At 45.6% G+C, this 21,537-nt stretch overlaps 1 protein-coding gene across 1 annotated transcript in view; it reads left to right on the top strand.

Moving 5' to 3' along the window:
* Positions 1-21,537, top strand: part of LOC311236673 (myosin heavy chain, fast skeletal muscle-like) — a gene marked incomplete at both ends in the record, with an annotated part of 378,376 nt that overhangs the window by 323,816 nt on the left and 33,023 nt on the right. The gene's annotated exons all lie outside the window — the stretch shown is intronic.

Raw genomic sequence — 21,537 nt, 5'->3', positions numbered from 1 at the left:
CAGTCGCAGCTATAACTGCGGGGAGGATTAGGATGCTATCAACGCTTGTTAATAGGCATTTCTGGTTGGAGCAATCTCCTCTTGGGGAAGAAGAAAGGTTTTCTCTCCTCACGGCTCCTTTTTCCACAGAGGGACTCTTTGGTCGTTCTGCGGAGACGCAGGCGGTTGTTGATCTAGGTCCCACACCGCCTCACGCTAGGCAGCCAGAGGTTGGAGCACGGCCTCGTCAGCAACTGTGGCGAGGCCCTCGACAGGCGGCCATGTTTCCCCCGCCAGTGGTACCCTGGGCGGAGAGTCAACAGGGGTCCACAAGGCCGACAGCCTTGGCGGCCGAGGGATCGGCCATGTTGGATGTACTCGGCTTGGAAGATACAAGCCGTCGTCATTCTGCCGCGAACAGCCCGCTCCCCGATCACTCCTCTCCCCGTCACCAACGGAAGAGGGGCTCTGATCGTTTTTCCTTTGGCTGCGGGCCGCGAACCTTCTTTGAAGCGCATGCGGCCCCACGTTTCGCTTCTCATGGGGACAGGGGCTGACACCCAGTTGATGGCTGAGCCTGGGTCTGTCCGTGAGAATGTCGTGCTGTCACGTTGTGTGATTGGTGAGCCTGGTGTTACGGCTGCCACTATTTACAGTGGTCAGCAGGGGGACTCGAGGCCTCTTCGTATGAATGCTCAGCACGGGTTACCCCGACCTTGCCTTCGCCAGGCGGGGTATCACATTGATGCCTCCCACTCCCGCGAGATCGGCAGTGGTCTGCAAAGAAGAGGCGCGCGTGATTTGGGTGGTAGCAATATCACTACAGGGCTACGGTGTGTAGGAACCCATGAGGTCCTCGCGCCTTGCATGTCTAGCTGTGGAACAACTCCTCAGCATACGCTAGAGGGGTGTTCAGGGGGGGAGCGTGTGTCAACCAGTTTGATGGCAACTTCTCCCGTATCAAACCGGCCCTTTCTGTCGGGGTCCCCCCTTGGGTGCGACCGCCCTGTCCGCTTTGGCGGGTTCAGAGGCTACGCACAGCGGGAGGGACTGGGCCACCTATCTGCTGTTCCTTGCGGCCCAGCGTCAGTTGACGGCGGGTGCGCTCTGGGATTATTATCACATATGGCGACAAGAATGCCATTTGGTGGGGTGGATGGAGAGAATGTTGAGGCTGGGGCTTGTTTTGCAGTTCGCACGACCCCACCCTCCGTTCTCAGGTTTGGTGCAGACCCTATTGTCAGGGTCAGCAGCAGTGACAGCTCTGGCCGACGAGATCCAATATCTGTTGGCGAAGAAGGCCGTAGTCGTGGTCCCGAGAGAGGATGCGATGTCAGGCATCTACTCCCGTTATTTTCTGGTGCCCAAAAAAACGGGAGGGGTCAGACCTATACTGGATCTGTCCGCGTTCAATCGTCTGATTGTGGCGAGACCTTTCAGGATGTTGACCGTCAAACACTTGCTACTTACTGTCAGAGTGGGAGACTGGTTCACCTCCATAGACCTGAAGGATGCGTATTTTCACATCCCGATTTTCCCTCCTCACAGGAAGTTCCTACGGTTCCTGTTTCAGGGCGTAGCGTACAAATACCAGAGGTTGCCGTTCGGCTATTCTCTGGCTCCCCGCACATTCACCAAGTGCGTAGAGACTGCGCTGGAGCCTCTACATCGTCAGGGAATACGAATTCTATTCTATCTCGACGACATTCTGCTCCTCAGCCGGTCGGAGGAGGTCGCCAGGTCTCATACCAGGCTGGTGGTGGAATTCCTCACGAAGCTGGGTTTTGCTGTGAACTGGAAGAAGAGTACACCTCTTCCCAGTCAACAGGTGGAGTACTTGGGCTTGACATTGAGGTCGAGGCCCATGATTGTAACCCTCTCGGAGCAACAGAGGGTGTCTATCCTCCACGCGCTCGGGGGTTTCCGTCCTGGAAAGACGGTCACGGCGCTGCAAGTGATGCGCCTGCTCGGTATGATGGCATCTGCTCACGCGGTGGTCCCTCTTGGCCTCCTCTTCATGAGGAGGATACAGAGGTGGTTCTCCAGTATGAGAATAGACTCGGTGAGGGACAAATGGAAACGGTTGACGGTTCCTTTGTCAATATGGGGGGATCTCGCCCATTGGAGGAGGCCTGGTATCCTCACCAATGGGGTCCCCATGGGCGGCAGGCGTTCACACGTCACGGTCTTCACCGACGCTTCCCTCACGGGTTGGGGAGGGACGTGTCGGACCAACGCAGTGGGGGGCAGCTGGACGATCCATGCTGCCCGGTCTACGCTGCACATCAATGTGTTGGAATTAAGGGCGGTCCTCCTGGTCCTCAGACGGTTCGCCCACCTGGTGGTAGGCGAGCACGTTCTGGTCAGAACGGACAGTATGACGGCAGCAGCGTATATCAACAGGCAGGGTGGAACACGATCCTGCACCGGGCAGCGGTCGAACTCTGGCTATGGGCAGCTCTAACCAGGCTGCGCAGTCTGACGGCGCTCCACATCCCTGGCAAGGAGAATGTGGGCGCGGATATGATGTCTCGGGGCGGTCCTCGTCCCGGCGAGTGGGAACTGCACCAAGACGTAGTCAGGCAGATATGGGATCGCTTCAGGGAAGCTTCAGTGGATCTGTTTGCGAGCAGACAATCTCACAAGTGCCCCTTGTGGTTCTCGGTCAGTCGGGAAGACCATCCCCCCTTGGGGGTGGATGCCTTCTCAATGTTTCCATGGCCCCCTATACATCTGTTGCGTCAGTTGTTGGAGCGGTGTCCTGCCCCCTGGATGCTGTCCTTATTTACCTTCAGTCTCTCCTTGATAGACTGTCGGCCTCGACGGTGAGGGTATATGCAGCAGCTATATCCTCTTATCATGTGGGATTTGAGGGTGTTGTTTTGTTCAGCCACCCTCTTGTGAGGCGTTTCATGCTTGGCGCTTGACGCGTTAAGCCGGTAAAACGCTCTTTGGCTCCGAGCTGGGATCTTCAATTGGTCCTCGGTCGGTTGTCCTTGGCCCCGTTTGCGCCTCTTGAGCAAGAGCCGTTGGAACAGCTGTCGTTCAAGACCGCGTTCTTGCTGGCCGTCACCTCCGCTAAACGCGTGGGTGAGCTTTGTGCTCTCTCGGTACGGCCAGAGTGCCTGTCTTTTCGTTCCGATTGCGGTGCCACTCTGCGGCCTAATCCTGCCTTAGTGCCAAAAAATTTCCGGAGTTCTTTCCGCTCCAGGGATATTGTGGTTTAGGCGTTTCATCCGCCTCCTCACGCTAGTGAGTTGGAGGCAGGCCTTCACCTGTCATGTCCGGTCCGGGCTTTGGGGATTTACCTCAGCCTTACTCAGTGCCTCAGGGCTACCGATCAGCTCTTTGTCTGTTACGGTGGCTCTCGTGCTGGTAAGGCACTGTCGAAACAGCGCATTGGTTGTGCGAGGGCATTGCCCTTTGCTACACGTTGGCCGGGCTGGCTCCCCCTGCGGGTGTCAGGGCGCACTCCACTCGTGGGGTGGCGGCCTCTGCCGCTCTACTGGGTGGGGTCTCGGTGGAGGACATCTGTGCTGTGGCTTCATGGTCCTCACCGGGTCCCTTCGTAAGGTTTTACATCATGGACATGACCGGGGGTTCTGTTTCCCAGGCGGTTCTGAGGTCTGTGACCTCTCCTGCTTCGCGTCCTTTGGTGGGGTAGCAGGAGTGTGTGGGTGTGGGCCACAATGTGTTGTGTCACATGTGGTTCCGCCTGTGCTGTGCGTTCGAGAGGTTCTAGTTCCCTCTTGTTCGCACTCGGGTGGAGTTGACTGCCGCACCCTCTTCATTAGGAAGGATGGGGTGACGGGCCTCCCCTCCCCCCTGATGTGGGCTTTAGGGCCCTCAGGGGGTGCATTTGTCGGTCCTCGCGTCTGCTCTGTCCCCTTATCTCGTTGGCGAAGAGCAGGACGCGATTCGCCAGTACGACTAATATAACGATAGGTTATGTATATAACCTAGTTATATGAGTACTGGCTGAGCGTCCTGCTCTTAGCTTGCCCTGAGGTCCCTTGGGGAAACTTTTCTTGGGAAACGTTTTTTTCTGAGGAAGAGCGAGTGGTGACCACGCCTAGTGCTATATAGTACGTAGCACTAGGGCGGGGCCTGGCAGGTGCTGGGTGTATTGTTTTTTATTCGTTGATGGAGTACACTAGGTACTGGAGATGAGGTATATCTCGATGGCGAAGAGCAGGACGCTCAGCCAGTACTCATATAACTAGGTTATATACATAACCTATCGTTAATCTCCCATGTGTAACGTTAATAAGGATTAACAGGTCCCTGGTTCAGTGGTAGAATCTTTACCTGCCACGCGGGAGTCCTGGGTTTGAAGCCAGGGTTTGAATGAAAAATAAATTAATTCTTTGCTCATATATTTTTGGACAGTCTGATTTATGACGTGATGTCATAGTGTATATTTTCACCAATACGTTTTGTCACGTATCATTATCATTATTGTCATATTTTTAACACCATGTAAACATCAGGTTAGTATATGTAATATGTGTTATTTTGTTTGTATGTGATGTGTGTCATCTTCTAAACCCTTTTTTCTTTCTCCCCTTCCCAGATGCCACTCGTCTCACTGATTGGGCTGATTGCACCTGCTGATTGCACCTGCGGGCAGTCAGTCTGAGACGAGGGGTTATTAACCTGGAAGATGACACACATCGGGGCGCCTCATTGAATCACTGCCACGTTCCAGAGTGGAGTGGGGAGGTTGCCCTTCTTGCCTAGCTGTGTCTGTGGAGCGATATCGTGTGGCCTTGTGCCATTTACCACTTGGTGTGGATTAATCCATTTGATGGTTTTTGTGTCCTATGACACGTTGATATTTTTTTTTTGTCTGTATTTATACCTTGTTTGTTCTCCCCTACCATTTTCTCTTATTGGATATTGTTGTGGGTTTAAATCCCCGCTTCAATAGATATTATTTACCATTTGGAAAACGCTTTGTGTTGTTTCTTGCCTGCCGGGACCTGTGCTTAACCTGTTAATCTGTAGACCGTTTTCGCCTAAAGGTACATGCCTAAGTAAATGGAAGATTGCTCCACTTCTGCAAGGTCAATTTGCATGTTCTTTGTGAGGTTCGCCTTTCCCTTGACCTTTAATTCCCTGTCTCCTCACCTCACTAGCCCCCACCCTTGCGTTCGTTTACTCTCGTTTGCTCTTCAGCAGCCACACCCTTGGACTACCTGTCATTATGTGTTTGATTGGTCTGGTGCCGAACACACACTTCTAGTTCGAGTATCAATTACCATCACGCACCTGATGTGTATTCTAATTAGCACCCCTGTGGGCTTTAAGTACCTCGCTCTTCTCCTCAGTCGTGGTCGGGTCGTTCCGTATCATATCTCTATCACCAAGACCCCTACGGGAGGTTTTCTGTCTGTAGGCTCCTACGGGAGTTTCTGTTTCTGTCTTTATGCTGTTTTCATCTCCGGCGTGAGATGCGCTCAAGCCTTCGCCTCCTGTCGCCGTTTGCCTGGAGGGAGACACTGTACTGCGCTCTCTAAACCTCTACGGGAGGTATTCCAGTGTTCCACTCCAGACCTCCGAGCCAGACGCGCTCTTCACTCCAGACGCGCATCCAGACGCGCATCCAGACCTCCGAGCCAGACGCGCTCTTCACTCCAGACGCGCATCCAGACGCGCATCCAGACCTCCGAGCCAGACGCGCTCTTCACTCCAGACGCGCTCTTCACTCCAGACGCGCATCCAGACGCGCATCCAGACCTCCGAGCCAGATGCGCTCTCCGTACCGGCGCATACTCAAAGCAGACGCGCACCACTCAGACCTCCGTGCCAGATGCGCTCTCCGTACCGGCGCGTACTCCAAGCAGACGCGCACCACTCAGACCTCCGCGCCAGATGCGCTCTCCGTACCGGCGCGTACTCCAAGCAGACGCGCACCACTCAGACCTCCGCGCCAGATGCGCCCTCCGTACCGGCGCGTACTCCAAGCAGACGCGCACCACTCAGACCTCCGCGCCAGATGCGCTCTCCTCCAGACGTCTAGCCTGCGCGCTCCTACTCCTCCCTGTAAGCAGCTCCAGCCCTCGCCCTGTTCCAAGGCCTTACCCTGTTTTCTCTATCCCTGTCCCCAGCCCGCCTCCGCGGGCCTTTGTCCCTGTTTCCCCTCTCTAGTCCTCCTAGTCCTCCCTGTCCAGTCCTTCTAGTCCTCCTAGTCCTCCCTGTCCCCAGCCCGCCTCCGCGGGCCTCTGTCCCTGTTTCCCCTCTCTAGTCCTCTTTGTCCTCCCTGTCCAGTCCTTCTAGTCATCCTAGTCCTCCTTGTCCAGTCCTCCTAGTCCTCCTTGTCCAGTCCTCCTAGTCCTCCCTGTTTCCTGCCCTGTTCCCTTGCCCTGGCCCTGTCCGTTAGCCTTCCCTTAGCCTTCCCCTTAGCCAGCTCGCCTCTTAAAGGCACTGTGCCTATTTTCCCAAGTTCATGTTTTCCTGTAATTTGTGTTCTCCCTTAAAGGGACAGTGCCGTTTTCTGTTGTTTTCAATAAATGCCCAGTTCTTGGCTTACTCTCATACCTGTCTTGTGTTGTGCGATTGGGGTCGGTTACAAACCATAACAGTACGACCCGACCAGTCGACGACCCCAGCCAGCACAGACGGTGTATGTTGAGTTTGCCTCTTTTTTTTTTTTTTCCTCTAGTTCCCCTGTTAGTTCCCCTGTTGACTCCCCTGTTAGCTTCCCTGTCAGCTCCCCTGTTTAGCCTGTTAGTCTCCCCTGTTAGCTTCCCTGTTAGCTTCCCTGTTAGCTCCCCTGTTAGCCCTGTTAGCTTCCCTGTTAGCCCTGTTAGCTCCCCTGTTAGCTTGTTAGTCTCCCCTGTTAGCTCCCCTGTTAGCCTGTTGACTCCCCTGTTTGCTTCCTTGTTAGCCTCGTTAGCTCCCCTGCAGCTTGTTAGGCCTCTACTACCAGCATGGCCCCAGTCTGCTAGCTTAGCCCCGGCTGCTAGCACAGCCTCTATGTTGATGCAGCCTTGCTGCTGGCATAGGCCCTGTAGCTAGCCATGCCCAGGCAGCTAACCCGGTCCCTCTGCATGGCCTCCACTTTTCGTGTAGTTTTCCCACTGCTAGGACTGCCCTTTCAGCTAGCAAGGTCAGTTTTCTCCCACTGCTAGGACTGCCCTTTCAGCTAGCAAGGTCAGTTTTTTCCCCACTGCTAGGACTGCCCCTTCAGCTAGCAAGGTCAGTTCCCCACAGCTAGGACTGTCCTTCCAGCTAGCTTGTTCTCTCATGCTGGTCCAGCCCTGTCTGCCAGCTTAGCTCCGGCAGCTAGCGCAGCCTCTATGTTACTGTAGCAGTACAGCTAGCATAGGCCCTGTAGCTATCAGTGCCCTGGCAGCTGCCCTTTCCCTCTGCTAGCCCCTTCCCGGTGCTCCTCTAGTTACCCCTCAGCTCCTCTAGTTACCCCTCAGCTACCCTACTTACCCCTCAGCTACCCTAGTTACCCTTCGGCTACCCTAGTTACCCCTCTGCTACCCTGGTTACCCCTCAGCTACCCTGTTCCTTTGCTAGCCCCACTTTTGTTGTAGCTTCCCCTGCTAGCATGGCCCGGTACTTTTTGTTTGTTGCCTTGTTTTGTCCCCTGCCACTCTGTCTGTATTTTTGGGTCGCCCGGTGGCTCCCGTGGAGGGGGGAGTACTGTGAGGTTCGCCTTTCCCTTGACCTTTAATTCCCTGTCTCCTCACCTCAATAGCCCCCACCCTCGCGTTCGTTTACTCTCGTTTGCTCTTCAGCAGCCACACCCTTGGACTACCTGTCATTATGTGTTTGATTGGTCTGGTGCCGAACACACACTTCTAGTTCGAGTATCAATTACCATCACGCACCTGATGTGTATTCTAATTAGCACCCCTGTGGGCTTTAAGTACCTCGCTCTTCCCCTCAGTCCTGGTCGGGTCGTTCCGTATCATATCTCTATCACCAAGACCCCTACGGGAGGTTCTCTGTCTGTAGGCTCCTACGGGAGTTTCTGTTTCTGTCTTTATGCTGTTTTCATCTCCGGCGTGAGATGCGCTCAAGCCTTCGCCTCCTGTCGCCGTTTGCCTGGAGGGAGACACTGTACTGCGCTCTCTAAACCTCTACGGGAGGTATTCCAGTGTTCCACTCCAGACCTCCGAGCCAGACGCGCTCTTCACTCCAGACGCGCATCCAGACGCGCATCCAGACCTCCGAGCCAGACGCGCTCTTCACTCCAGACGCGCATCCAGACGCGCATCCAGACCTCCGAGCCAGACGCGCTCTTCACTCCAGACGCGCATCCAGACGCGCATCCAGACCTCCGAGCCAGACGCGCTCTTCACTCCAGACGCGCTCTTCACTCCAGACGCGCATCCAGACGCGCATCCAGACCTCCGAGCCAGATGCGCTCTCCGTACCGGCGCATACTCAAAGCAGACGCGCACCACTCAGACCTCCGCGCCAGATGCGCTCTCCGTACCGGCGCGTACTCCAAGCAGACGCGCACCACTCAGACCTCCGCGCCAGATGCGCTCTCCGTACCGGCGCGTACTCCAAGCAGACGCGCACCACTCAGACCTCCGCGCCAGATGCGCCCTCCGTACCGCCGCGTACTCCAAGCAGACGCGCACCACTCAGACCTCCGCGCCAGATGCGCTCTCCTCCAGACGTCTAGCCTGCGCGCTCCTACTCCTCCCTGTAAGCAGCTCCAGCCCTCGCCCTGTTCCAAGGCCTTACCCTGTTTTCTCTATCCCTGTCCCCAGCCCGCCTCCGCGGGCCTTTGTCCCTGTTTCCCCTCTCTAGTCCTCCTAGTCCTCCCTGTCCAGTCCTTCTAGTCCTCCTAGTCCTCCCTGTCCCCAGCCCGCCTCCGCGGGCCTCTGTCCCTGTTTCCCCTCTCTAGTCCTCTTTGTCCTCCCTGTCCAGTCCTTCTAGTCCTCCTAGTCCTCCTTGTCCAGTCCTCCTAGTCCTCCCTGTCCAGTCCTCCTAGTCCTCCCTGTTTCCTGCCCTGTTCCCTTGCCCTGGCCCTGTCCGTTAGCCTTCCCTTAGCCTTCCCCTTAGCCAGCTCGCCTCTTAAAGGCACTGTGCCTATTTTCCCAAGTTCATGTTTTCCTGTAATTTGTGTTCTCCCTTAAAGGGACAGTGCCGTTTTCTGTTGTTTTCAATAAATGCCCAGTTCTTGGCTTACTCTCATACCTGTCTTGTGTTGTGCGATTGGGGTCGGTTACAAACCATAACATTCTTGGTATCTAGGAACATCTAGGGACCTGGGGGTATGTATTTCCAGTGTCAGAAATATTGTGTCTGTTACTAGTAATATTGTGTCTGTAATGAATAAATTAATTATGATTAATTATGATTTATGATTTTGATGATGATGATAAAAAATGTATACGGGTAGGAGAAAATGCTCACTGAACTCATTCACTACCTTATTGAGATCATGTGTGCAAAAATCTAAGCAAATGAACCGCGGAAAGATGATTAAACAGAAGGATTTGTAGATACAGTAATTAATGATAATCGAATTTAATTATAAATTCATATTTGACCTTGAACTTGACCTTGACCTTATTATGGCCAAATCTATGGATAGGGAAAATGCTCCTCTTTCCAATGGCAGGGTTGAATCTGGATTTAGTCATTTCTTGCGTTTTTTACGATAATTAGCATTTTTCGATAAATTTGTATTTCCGATAAATCGTATAAAACATCGGTAAAAATTAAAATATACACTTTGACTACTGTTTTTGATAGGGTTATGGTCTTTACTCTTGGCTACAAAAAAAATATTTAAAAACATTGACCTCCAACATTTTGGGAAATTAGCTTATTTAACATCTTCCCTGGAGTTAGACAAGAAGATACATACCTTTTTTGCTCTGTGCGTGCATTTAGCTTTGGGAACAGTCGCTCCGTTAGCGTAGCTTAGCTTCATCACTGGAAGTGGGGGGGGGCAATAGCCTGACGTTCCCTTACAGTGTATACAGTCACCAAATACACTCCAAATACAACTCCAAAACGTTCATGTAAACATGTTGTGACCTGTGTATTTACCACGTGGAGAAATAAAAAATTATTGAATTAGACAATTACATTTTCTAAGCAAATATACTCTGAACTATTTTTTGCCTAAGCACTCGTCTCCGCACGCAGTCAGTGATTTCTACGTGAAGCCGTGTTTGTGGACATTCTCATTACTTCAAAGGATCCGAACCGATTGAAGTTTATGGATACCATGACTTAAAATCCTCTTACCTTGATGATTAAAAGCCTCCCCAATTTAGAAAACAGTAATCCAATGGCTGGTATTTATAATATAATACTAACTACTGCACGTAGCTAACCGGAGCTAACACGGAACCGGATGGTCAGTAAAGCATATATAATGACTTCCTTTCTGGGGTTTTCAAAATAAAAGTGCAACATTTATAGCAGCGGAAAACATTTATTATGTACATTATCTAACGTTAACACGAACCTAAACTAGCTTTAGGTTAGTTGTAACGTTAGTTTAGGTTTGTGTTAACGTTAGATAATGTACTAAATAAACGTTTTCCGCTGCTATAAACTTGTCTAACTCCAGGGAAGATGTTAAATAAGCTAATTTCCCAAAATGTTGGAGTTTTCCTTTAACATCCAAGGGCCCACATGTGGACGATTCTTTGCCGACCTCTAGTGGCTCGGGTGTGCATTTCTTTTAATACAATATATAGATAGAATTAAAGCCCTATTTGTTGCCTGCCGATATGTGAGGCGTGCCCCAAAGTACGCAAAAGTACACATTACCACCCCCGACTCCCGGGGCTCTAGCTCCGTCAATCATTTGGCGATCTCGAAAATAATTGCACAAGGTTGTAGCCAATGAGTGTGGCTTTCCAATGATACCCCATGATATGATAATTGGGGATCTAATATGGTCTCTATTGATCGATTTATGATAAAGAAAAGCAGGGTCCCCCTATAGGGGGACCTTAAGGCTTAACAGGTTAAAGCACCTACTGGACGGGCTGGTTTTCATGTACAGCCCGCTCCAGCTATATTCCAATCAGGATTCGAACCTGCTTTTTTGGAAAGCCTGTGTTTGAAAACAATGACAGTACCACTGCGCCACGCTCACCACAGTAAACACAATTTGAATTATTTCATCTTATAGTACACAAATTACAAAATCGTGGTAAACAAACGTGAGAATATACACATTGGGTCTCATTCCCAAATGGATTTACGACCAGAAATGTCCTCTTAGGCAGATTTCTGCCCATTTAAGACATATTAGGGCTGGTAGCGTGATTCCCCAAATTTTCCTGAGATCAGATTTGAGCGTGGTTGAGAGCAGATTTAAGAGTGCTGAGGAGCACACTTATGATTGATTGACTAATTGAACATTTTATTAACTTGACAGACTGTGTTCTCATAGTGATTCCTTCATGTAAACGCTACAGGCCTCCTTGCAATTAATTACTTAATCATAATTAAAATAAATATGACAATATTTGTACGATAAGAAATTACGCATTTGATGTCGGAAAAATAAATAATATGGATTCATCTGATCACAGGGCAGCTGGATTAACCATATCTGAACCAGCTATTTTGGACAAATGTATAATTACTTTAATTACTCAGATATTCAAACACTTATTATGCAATTATTGTGAAATGATTGAAAATAATAATTATTTAATGCCTTCTGTGGAATTTGTATTTCTTATTTGTTACATATCTGTTTTAATGGTATACAATGGGACATACCTTTGTTTGATATAAACCTGAATTCCTTCGAATATATCATTAATCAATTAAACTTATATTGAAATACACTATATAGCCTATACACCAACACTGAAATAACAGTGGATAAATAAATAAATAAATAAGAACTAAAGCTAATCGGTGGAAATAGACTGCATTAATATTCCATAACAAGTCTTGTGTGCGCCAGTATGGCCTACGTGTCTAATGGGTGAACAGTATAGGCTTAATATATTCTGGTTGCTTGTTTCATTGGGATTTAGTGGATGCTTTATTTGTGTGCTCTGCCCTGCGTACAGTATAGGTACAGTCTGTATGTATGCGGACTGTGCCTGTACTGTACGTAGGGTGGAGCATGTGTGTGGTGTCTGCTGGGTCCTAATGAGGCAAGTCATTAATGGAATGATGAGCCTATACTGTGTCCATTCATTACGCTGTAGGCTATATATATATATATATATATATATATATATATATATATATATATATATATATATATAATATATTATGTAAACAAGACAAACACCTTTCTCTGGTCTGCATCCCCTTAACAATTGTGTGTATTGAGCCGTACTGTATTGTACCCATTCTGCAATCTGTTAAATACAATTTTCATTCATTCATTCATATACAGTACTGCGCTCGTGCGTGTGTGTGCGCGCGAGCGTGCGCGCTGCGGCAGGTGTACCACGAGCTGTACTATATATGATGCCAATACATTAATCTAATCTAAGAGAGCGGAACCAGACATCTAGAGCGAAGAGCGGATTTCTCGAGCGCTCCGCTTCGCTCTGCTCAAAACACACCTCTTCACCAAGGCTTTTCCCCATTAGTTAGTTTAGATTAGATTAGGTTCAATATCCCCTACCTGCCCTCATCCTCCCCTTTTTTCCCTTTCCCCCTATTGCCCCCTTTCCCTAGCCCTCTTGATTGTAAAGCGACCTTGGGTTTCCTGAAAGGCGCTATATAAATTAGATTTATTATTATTATTATTATTATTATTATTATCATTATTATTATTATTATTATTATTATTATTATTATTATTATTATTATTATTATTATTATTATTATTATTATTATTATTATTATTATTATTATTATTATTATTATTATTATTATTATTATTATTATTATTATTATTATTATTATTATTATTATTATTATGTTCTTAGCAGTCAGAACACTTTTTTTGTATTTTATTTTTTTATTATTTTTTAAACAAACACATAAACAAACATGACAACACACGATAAGATATACAAACACACATATGCTCCAGCTCGTACCCCCCCCTCCCGGACCCCCCATTGGATAATCCAACCATTATAACTTGTTCCTAACCAGACACTACCATTATATGCTAGCTTTTATTCTCTCCACCACTTCTAACCACATTGCCATTTTGGATTCATTGAGACCCAAAATTCTTGCTGTAGATATTTCTTGATAAATCACATCGAGATATGTAAGAATCCAGACCTTCCGGCAAATTTTTTCCGGTTGAAACCATCGTGATGCTATCAGCTTTTTAGCCACTGTGATACCGGATAAAACCAATCTCTTTAGCTGTGGAGGTACTGCATACTCAAAGACATCATTCAGCAGTAATACAGAGGGGTGTACAGGTATATCCAGAGTTAAGAGATTTGATAATTGCTGGGTCACTTCTTTCCAAAATGTCTTAACTGGTGGGCAGTCCCAGTACATGTGCATACATGTCCCTTCGTCCCCATTTGTACATAAGGAGCATTTGGAGTCTTGTTTAAGATCCATTTTGTTCAGTCTTATAGGAGTTAAGTATGTCCTGTGAATATAGTTAAGATTGATTTGTTGATGGTCCGGGTTCCTTGATGCAAGTCGTACATTTGCCCAGGCTTCTTGCCAGTCAAAGTCTATCTCCAGGTCTGGTATATCCCTCCTCCAGACTGAGTCTAGATGGAGGGTTTCATACGAGGCCGTTAGTGATTGATGATAAAAACCTCTCGATGTCTCTCTTTCATAGAAGAATTTGTGGTATCTGTGGTGTACAATTGGTATCCTTAATGGAACACCGTGAGCCTTCAAACATGCCAATAACTGTGCGTAAAAATAATATGTGGACTTGGTGAGATAAAAATGTTTGCGTATTTCATCGAAACTACAAAAACCCTGTTTGTTGAAAACGTCTCCTAATGTGTGTATGCCTTGCTTTTCCCATCTAGGGAATCTTATAGGTTGTTTTCCAATCAAGAGTGCATTGTTATTGAATAAGGGAGTATGATTATGCCATTTATGTGGGATAGAGTATTTTTTTTTGTGTTTCACGCCATATCCGGATAGCATGAGTGATTATGGGGCCACATTTCCGTTCGCATTGCTTAATTGATAATTTGGTGTATACTATGTCCTTCAGCCTATGTGGAGCTACTATATTTTCTTCTAAATTTCTCCAGGATACTGATGCTTGGGGATCAAACCATGTTGTCAGTGGTCTTAAAGTGTACGCCTTAAAATAGTGGTGGAAATCTGGAAATGCCATACCACCGTCTGCTTTGTTTCTCTGTGCGGTGGATCTTTTTATACGTGGTGGTTTGTTATTCCAAATACATTTGTATGTGGAGGAGTGTAATTCCGAGTGTAATCCGTGCCTGTACTGAGTTTTTAAGTTTTGACCACCTGACAAGGTCGTATTTGATTTTGTTTTGGATTTTTATGTAATTGTGCTTTACCGTTTGGCTTATAGTAGGGAATATTTCAACTCCCAAACATCTAAAGTGTTTTACCAGCGGTATCTCTTCTGGGAGGGTTATATTTATTTTTGCAGGGGCGTTAAGTGGGAGGAAGGCCGACTTCGGCCAATTTATCCTAAATCCCGATAAATAAGATAAGATAAGATAAGATAAGATATTCCTTTATTGATCCCCTTGGGGAAATTCAGGCATCATAGCAGCATGGGGGGAGGGGGGAGGGGTACAGGTAGTAAAACAAAACAGTATACAGGTAGTAAAAGACAACACAGGCAGTGTAAACAATTTGATCAATATGGTCAATATAATTTACTAACTGACTAGCTGAGGAATATTCACATTATTCACAGTGTCACATGAGGTGCAGTATGCAAGAGGTGGTGTTATATAATTTACTATCTACTGAGTATACATTAATCAAAGTACCAGGGTAGTCTACTTTGTCCCCCTTGGGTTCCTATAAGTCCCAGGTCAAATCTCCAAAGTCCTCAATCAACTTGAGAAGATGAGGCAATGCGGTGTTGGGGTTTTGCATGAACAGTATTACGTCGTCCGCATATAAACTAATTTTGTGTTGTGTGCCCTTGATTACGATTGGTTCTATGGATTGGGATTGTCTTATATATTGTGCTAAAGGCTCTAATGATAGATCGAATAGTCCGGGACTAAGAGGGCAACCCTGTCTGGAAGAACGTGATACTGGAAAGATTTCGGAGGTAATTGTACCTGTTGTAATCATGGCCGATGGGTCTTTGTATAATACTTTAATCATATCAATGAATCCTTTTCCTAACCCCATCCTTTCTAATACTGCCCATAGATACGACCATTCCAACCTGTCAAAAGCTTTCATTGCATCCAGGGACAGCATTGCCTTAGGTGTGTTGTCTTCCTTGTTAGCATCTAGTACGTGTAGTAATCGTCTTATGTTATCAGTGATCAAGCGGCCTCTTATGAAGCCAGTTTGGTCCGGATGAATTAAAGACGTCATATGCTTTTGTAGTCTGATGGCTAATACCTTAGAGTACATTTTGATATCGGTTCAGAGGAGGCTTAAAGATCTATAACTACCGCACTCTGTGGGCTCTTTGTCTTTTTTAAGGAGGACTGTCATTCTTATGGAAGTTCCCCTCCTTGACTGAGTATAAAATCATATTTAGTAATAAGGGTCCAATTATGTCCCAACAAGAGAGGTACATTTCTGGTGGGATACCGTCTCTTCCAGGAGCCCTACCACTTTGCATTTCAGATATGGCCTCCCTAAGTTCATCTAGTGCGATCTGTGTTTCTAACTGTTTAGCGTCATCATCTGAAAGTTTAGGGAGGTTAATTTGATTAAGATATGTGTCCATTTTGTTTTGATCGAAGGTCGTTTCTGATTTGTATAAGTTGGAGTAGAATTCTTTGAATGTCGTGTTTATTTCTTTGGGTTCTGTAACAAGTCCTTGTTGTGCTCTAATGGTAGTTATATCTGCAAATTTTGCGTTGACTCTTAATCGCATAGCTAATAGGTGACTTGGTTTGGAATCTTGGGAGTACTGCTGTTGTCTTGTGCTACGTATTTGCATTTCAGATTGTTGTCTGTATATGGCGTTAATCTCTTTTTTTAGTATATTGACTTGATTTTCCAGTTGAACCGAGTTGTTGTATTGTAAAGAATTAAATAACGTTGAGTAAAGCGTTTCCAGTTCAGCCAGTTTTGAGCATCGATTCTTGCGTATTTGGGAGGAAAAGCTATCAGTGAAATCCTTGATCATTCCCTTTGCCGACATCCATAATATTCTGGGGTCCTGCACCGAATTCGCATTCATCCGTAGGAATACCGTAAGAGCTTCTTTGATTTGTGTAATGAATTCCTTGTTATTAAGCAGCATCGTGTTAAATCGCCATCTTGGGGCTCGGGATGATAGTATACCAAATGTTCCTTTTAGGAGTAAATAACAGTGATCTGACAATGCATTGGGTATCATTTCCACATCGTAGTTATCAAATAGTCTCGGGGATGTAAAAACGTAATCTATTTTGGATAATGTGTTATGTCTCGCAGATCGACAAGAGTACTTCCGGGTCATGGGGTTGAGTGATCGCCATAAGTCATTTACACCTGTAATCTTCGACCAATCCTTTAATGCATTAGATGAATTTTTTTGTTCGTTGGAAAAGGAGGGGTTTGATTTGTCCATCCTTGGATTCCAAATGGCATTAAAATCCGCACCAATTATAAATGAGTATTCGGGAAGGTCTAACATTGCTCTGGTAAGTGTAGTGAAGAAACTAACTTCGTATAAATTTGGGGCGTATACCGCTACCAACGCTATTTTTCTGTTCTTGTGTAAAATCTTAGCTATAGTTATCCGACCATCTGCATCAGACCATACTCCCTTCAATTCAATATTCAACTTCCGTCTAACGACTATGGCTACTCCCCGAGTTCTCGTTCCAAAGGAAGAGTGACTAATGTTATGATATGTGTTGTCCGCTAACGTATCTATGTCTTTCTCTAAAATGTGCGTTTCGCTTAGCAGAGCCACGTCCACCTGTTCTTTTTTCATCAGTGTGAGCACGCTTTTGCGTTTGTGTTGTTTATTTATTCCACCAGTGTTCCAGATCATTATATTCAAACTAGCCATAATCTATACATGTTGTTGTGTAGTTGTTGGTAATGCAAAACGTCAGAACACTTGTTACTTAAAAATCCCCATTTGCCTGACTCACTTGTGAGGCTCATTTCCAACAGTCTTGGAGGATGACTTGGACGATAGTCTAATCACAGTGTAGCATGGTTCGAGAACTACCTCTCTGATCGCACCGACAACCTATTAACCCAGTCCCTATCAATCTCTAAGGGGGTCCCCCAAGGCTCCTTACTAGCTCCAATCCTCTTCTCCATCTATATAAACAACATAGGCCAGTTCGCTGGAAACTCCCTAATTCACCTCTATGCTGATGATGTCCTGTACACCTCTGGTCCCTCCCTGGATGCTGTCCTGAAAACTCTCCAGGAGAGCTTTCTAAAAATCCAAGCTGGTTTCTCCGCCCTTTGCCTGGTCCTAAACACCAGCAAGACCAAAGTTATGTGGTTCGGCCACAAGGGTACCTCCCAGACTGGCACCATTGTAGCCGCCGATGGCAAAAAGCTTGAACTGGTCACCTCTTATAAATACCTGGGAGTGTGGATCGACACCAAACTCTCCTTCTCTGAACACCTAACTAAACTGCAGGCCAAAGTCAAAGCAAGGCTTAGCTTTCTGTATAGGAACCGTTCCTCCTTCACTAGATCTGCTAAACTCACCCTGGTTCAGATGACTGTCCTGCCGCTATTTGATTTTAGCGATGTAATCTACCGCTTGGCCCGTAAAGGTGATCTAGAGCGCTTAGATATCATATATCACTCCGCCATTCGCTTCGCTACCAATGCCCCCTACAGGACCCACCACTGCGAGCTATACTCCCTAGTAAACTGGCCCTCCCTGGAGATTAGACGCAACATCCACTGGCTGGCCTTTGTATATAAAACACTTCTAGGCCGTAATCCCCCTTACCTTACTCGCCTAGTCCACCCTCGTCCACTCCCAAATGACCACACCCGGTCAGCCACACATATCCTGGTAAACGCCCCCCATGCCAACTCCTCACAAGGCCGTTCCTCCTTTCAGTACGCAGCAGCTGATAGCTGGAACACAGTACAAAAAAAACCTTAAATATGGAAATGTTTATTTCAATTAGATTGTTTAAGGAAACTTTAACAAACTCCCTAGAGCACTCATTTAGATGTTTCTCCATGTGCTAACACCATGCTGCCACTATTGTTCTGTTGTCCGCCAGTTGTTGTTCAGTTCAGTTGTTGCTCTGTATGTATGTCCTGCCTTTTTAATAATGTTCCTTTGTGTTTTATTTTTATTTATTTTATTTTATCCCCCATCCCCTTTCCCCTAGGGGGCTTTTTACCCCCAAATAGGCCGTTATTGAAAATAAGAACTTGTTCTTAATTAACCTGCCTATTCAAATAAAGGTTTGTTGATGATGATGGAGAAGGGGGGGGGGGGCAGGGTTGATAGAGCTAAAGGGGGGGGGGGGGGTAGGTGATAGATTAGTGAGGGGGGGACTGGGTATATTTTGTATTTGTTTTTTTGTCAGGTTTTGGTTCTGTGTTTTCTTATTTTTGTTGTCTTGTCATTATTGTAGTTATTGTTGTCATCAATGTTGTGATTGTTTTTGAAAAAAATAAAATAAAAAGGATACAAGAACCTTCTCTGTTTGGATGTAGACCATCCGTTGAGAAAAGGTTGTCTCTGTCCGAGAATGCCGTAAAATTCAACAAATGGTCTGCCCAGGGAACAGCATAGCCTTTCAGCCAGATGTGATGCATACGGATTCTACTTAACATTACGTTCCAAGATTCCTCCCCCCTGACCGACCTTTCCATCACAGTCGAGAATGCAGCTGTGACCGCGTCACTGACCGCCAAGAACCTTGGTGTTGTCCTCGACGACCAGTTGAACTTTTCCGCTCACATCACAGTGACAACCAGAACCTGCAGATTCTTCCTGAGCAAAGTCAGAACGATCCGCCCCTTCCTGAAAAAAGAAGTCACCCAACTCCTCGTCCAATCAACAGTCATCTCCCGCCTCGACTACTGCAACGCACTGCTTGCTGGCCTTCCGGCCACTGCCACCAAGCCTCTCCAGCTCATTGAGAACGCAGCGGCCCGCCTGATCTCAAACCTACCGAAGTCAGCCCATGTCACCACACTTCTTAGGGACCTGCACTGGCTCCCCATTGAAACGAATCCGCTTCAAGGCCCTCGACCTGGCATACAGTGCGGCAAAGGGAACCGCTCCCGCCTACCTCCGGTCAATGGTCTCTAACTACACACCCTCAAGACCCCTACGCTCTGCATCTTCTGGCCGTCTCAGACCGACTCCAATCCGAGCTCCAGGAGGGTCATCAAGGAGAAGCCGCCTATTCTCAGTCATTGCCCCACAATGGTGGAACGAACTGCCCACCACAGTTACGACAGCCGAAAACCGTCCAATCTTTCGCCATCGACTAAAGATGCACTTCTTCAACCATTATCTGAGATGAAAAAATTATATATATATTCTAACCCCAAATAAGCTTACTGTCATGCACTTGTCCTAATATACTAACCTACACTGTAGCACTCAACACTTTGATGAACATTGTTACTCAGCTGATAGAGTTGTGCCCTTCCTGATGACTTGTCGTACAGAACTTGTAAGTCGCTTTGGATAAAAGCGTCAGCTAAATGACTAAATGTAAATGTAAATGTAAGATTCAAGATTCAAGAGGTTTATTTGTCACATACATACCAGGGCATAGCCCAGTGGCGATTTTAGGAATTTTTAAACAAGGGGGCACAGGGGGGGCAAGAGCTAGTATGGAGGGGCACACAAAAAAAGAATGGAAGTAAAAAAAATAAAAAATGTACATCCAATTTACATCCAATATATATATATATATATATATATATATATATATATATATATATATATATATATATATATATTCTTTTAGCTAAGTATGACCGCTAAGTATAAAGGAAGTTGGGTGTATCTAGACAGGTAGCCTAAGTGTAGCAGGTAAGGTATAAAGGTAAGTATATTAGGTTACATTATTTTACCAATAGCAGATCAGACAACTCTTTTCAGCCATTGGGGTTCATAGAACATATTTTATTGGCACCACTGCTGTACAACTCTCTTTTTTTCACATGAAAGACACAACACAATAATAATAATAATAATAATAATAATAATAATAATAATAATAATAATAATAATAATAATAATAATAATAATAATAATAATAATAATAATAATAATAATAATAATACATAAGACATCACAGGACAGTAACTTATTACAATAATGACAAGACAATAGAGATAAAATAGAATAAATAAAATAAAAACAGAATATAAGATTTGTATTATATTGCCAGACATTACAAAAGACATTCCTAATTACAACAATAATTGTTCACCCAGGGCTGTCTAGGGCTTCATGCACTAATCATGGTTATGCAAACAAATAGATTCTGTTCACTCCATTTAACTCAATACATAACACAACAGGCTTGGGTTTTACTATTTTGCTAATTTAGTTTATTTATGAATATTTTTGAAATATCAAAGGAAACTGTATAACTTTTATGGCAAAATAAAATAAGCTGAAATGTAGAAATAGAAATCTATCCCAAACAGATTATAAATACATGCAACATTACACCCACTTTGAAGAAGCTACACACTCGCTGAAGTCATAAAGATTTTATGTGTCGGAGCATTGCCAAGAAAGGCACTCCAAGTTATGGTTGCAATGTTGTGAGCACCCTTGGTTTATTAATAGAGTTGTACGTATATGTCAATGTGATTATGATATGATACCATAGTACATGTTATTATATATTAGGATATATTATATCTTAATATGTATAACAATTATTCAACTTGTATTATGACAACACACTATTGTTATCTTGTTGATAATAATATTTAGCAATATTATTAATTATGAATGCAATATTAAATTGGCTACATTTCAAGTATGAAAAGATTATACATGCTGTGTAGGAAGTCAGCATTTGAGAGTTATGTTGGATCTAAGCATCATAAGTCAAAGTATCTTCACATACAGTGAATGAAATACACAGGCAGATATTGAAATACCTAGTACAAAGGGACATGATACAAAGCAAATATAGAACAAAAACCAGTTGAGGAGATGCCCATATTTAGTTTTTGCATGACTTGCAGAGTGAGCTCTATATAAGACGGTTGAGAGGGAGATGGAAGTAGAGGAGTGGAGATCTGTTCCAGCTGCTGGTAAGTGACACCACTGATGCTTCAGCTGCCATTCACAGTGAAGGTATTGCATGGGGAGATGCATGCTATACCTGTTGACTAATCATATCACAATATTTGTCTTATAGTTTTGACTGTATAATGTTATTTTACATTATATTGTTTTCCAGTACAAATTACTATGTGACATGACATATACATCTTTATCTTTGAATGCAATTATCATAGTGCTATATCATAAAACATGTCTAGTTTTTCTTTAAATACTGTGAAAGG

Source organism: Notolepis coatsorum (genome assembly GCF_963971535.1).
Source record: "Notolepis coatsorum genome assembly, chromosome: 11".
Lineage (NCBI taxonomy): Eukaryota > Metazoa > Chordata > Actinopteri > Aulopiformes > Paralepididae > Notolepis > Notolepis coatsorum.
Note: the sequence above shows the minus strand (reverse complement) of the source record. Positions and strands in the feature narration are given on the sequence as shown.